The following is a 2,500-nucleotide window of genomic DNA, read 5'->3' as shown; positions in this document are numbered from 1 at the left end:
CGCCTTAACCTAACCTATGTTGCGCCTTAACCTAACCTATGTTGCGCCTTAACCTAACCCAAGTTGCGCCCTAACCTAACCCAAGTTGCGCCCTAACCTAACCCAAGTTGCGCCCTAACCTAACCCAAGTTGCGCCCTAACCTAACCCAAGTTGCGCCCTAACCTAACCCAAGTTGCGCCCTAACCTAACCCAAGTTGCGCCCTAACCTAACCCAAGTTGCGCCCTAACCTAACCCAAGTTGCGCCTTAACCTAACCCAAGTTGCGCCTTAACCTAACCCAAGTTGCGCCTTAACCTAACCCAAGTTGCGCCTTAACCTAACCCAAGTTGCGCCTTAACCTAACCCAAGTTGCGCCTTAACCTAACCCACGTTGCGCCCTAACCTAACCTACGTTGCGCCCTAACCTAACCTACGTTGCGCCCTAACCTAACCTACGTTGCGCCCTAACCTGCCCTGTAATTGTTAGTTATATGACTCTAGGAATTCGTGTAGCGTTGCCTAATTGCAACCATCTCAACATAGTTCACTTCGCGCACACTGTGGTGTTCTGCGTATTGATTCATTTTACGGTGCGTACCCTCACATCTTGCGAGTGTTGCTTACTTTCCACATGGTCCCGCTATCCACTGTATTGTGTACTGCAATAGGACGTATATCGCCCCCGCCCCCCCCTCCCCTCCTGTCACCTCTAGCTCGTCGGTCAGGAGTTCGCGTGTTGAATGCGCTTCGCAGCTGTGCAATGGCATTCGTATACGTACGCTGGCCACCTTCCACGTGTTCTTTCGTGCACACGTCGCAGCGTGTATGTATGCTGATGGAGTGCGTCGTGACACACAACATCCAGGCATGCAAGACTCGTAGAAGTCGCAAATGTAGATGGATGTCTACGTTTGCTGCCCAAGTTACGCAAATGAACTGGAAATCCGTTGTTGCGCGGTTGTTCGCGCTGGAGGTGAATCGTTGATATCGACGATCGGTACAGGTATTAACCGGTTGCTTCAGCGACACCCGTCATACCCACGAACGTGAGTGGGCATGTGGGTATGAAGCGATACGCGGCGGTGGCTGGGTGGGACCGTCCCCGGCCGGTGAGGGGGGGGCGCCCGGCGTGCTGGCCGCGCGCTGCGTGGGCGCACGCGCGGCAGCCGGCTGGTGGGGGCGCCCAGTGGCAGGCGCGCCGGCTGACGGACGCGGCAGGCGGCGCATCTGCGTGCCGGCGCACCCAGCGCGCGGCGCCGTGCGGCCAAAGTGGGTCCTCCCGGGCCCGGTGCGAAGCGCGGTGGACATCTGCAGTGTGCTGGTCCGATTGAGGACTGTGTGCGTTGAGGATGCGCCGCCGCCCGGCACTCGGCGCCGCGACGCCGTCTGCTGCTCGGTCGCCCCCGCGGTTCTCGCAGGTGGTTTGTATCGCAGCTGTGCGGATGTGTTGGCGCGTGCGCTGTGCTGGGAGAGTTCGCTTTGGCACCCAAGTGGGGCTCTGCCCCTCTGTGGCGCTGGCGTTGGAGCTGCCCGGTCACTGTTTGTGGCCGCGTGTTGTCTCCCGCCGGCAACACCACGACAGCACGCTCCCGGGCCTCTGTCGGCAGCGGCAAGCTCAGTTGGGGGCACGGGTGGTCGCACTGAAAGCGTCTACTCGCCTATCTCCGGGCGATTGCGCCTCTCTCGAACCCGACCAAGTACTTAGGACGGCGCTGCGCGCCGCCGGGACCTGAGAGGGTTTCGAGGTGTATCGTGCAGGGGAGCCCAGCCTCCTCCTGTTTGCAGAATAATTGAGCGGACGCTTGCGTGTTCGCGCGGGCCCCCGGGACACACTCCCGGGCGGCCGGCTGCTCAGCTCTAGTTGACGCAGCTCCCTGGTTGATCCTGCCAGTAGTCATATGCTTGTCTCAAAGATTAAGCCATGCATGTCTCAGTACAAGCCGCATTAAGGTGAAACCGCGAATGGCTCATTAAATCAGTTATGGTTCCTTAGATCGTACCCACGTTACTTGGATAACTGTGGTAATTCTAGAGCTAATACATGCAAACAGAGTCCCGACCAGAGATGGAAGGGACGCTTTTATTAGATCAAAACCAATCGGTCGGCTCGTCCGGTCCGTTTGCCTTGGTGACTCTGAATAACTTTGGGCTGATCGCACGGTCTTCGTACCGGCGACGCATCTTTCAAATGTCTGCCTTATCAACTGTCGATGGTAGGTTCTGCGCCTACCATGGTTGTAACGGGTAACGGGGAATCAGGGTTCGATTCCGGAGAGGGAGCCTGAGAAACGGCTACCACATCCAAGGAAGGCAGCAGGCGCGCAAATTACCCACTCCCGGCACGGGGAGGTAGTGACGAAAAATAACGATACGGGACTCATCCGAGGCCCCGTAATCGGAATGAGTACACTTTAAATCCTTTAACGAGTATCTATTGGAGGGCAAGTCTGGTGCCAGCAGCCGCGGTAATTCCAGCTCCAATAGCGTATATTAAAGTTGTTGCGGTTAAAAAGCTCGTAG

At 57.3% G+C, this 2,500-nt stretch overlaps 1 non-coding gene across 1 annotated transcript in view; it reads left to right on the top strand.

Annotated features, from left to right (window-relative positions):
• Positions 1 to 1,851: 1,851 nt before the first annotated feature.
• Positions 1,852 to 2,500, top strand: part of LOC126221704 (small subunit ribosomal RNA) — a 1,909-nt gene continuing 1,260 nt past the window's right edge. Inside the window, exon 1 of the ribosomal RNA XR_007543278.1 lies at positions 1,852 to 2,500. This exon is cut by the window's right edge and continues 1,260 nt beyond it. This is a non-coding gene — a ribosomal RNA (small subunit ribosomal RNA).

Source organism: Schistocerca nitens, unplaced genomic scaffold (assembly GCF_023898315.1).
Source record: "Schistocerca nitens isolate TAMUIC-IGC-003100 unplaced genomic scaffold, iqSchNite1.1 HiC_scaffold_224, whole genome shotgun sequence".
NCBI classification, from domain to species: domain Eukaryota; kingdom Metazoa; phylum Arthropoda; class Insecta; order Orthoptera; family Acrididae; genus Schistocerca; species Schistocerca nitens.
Note: the sequence above shows the minus strand (reverse complement) of the source record. Positions and strands in the feature narration are given on the sequence as shown.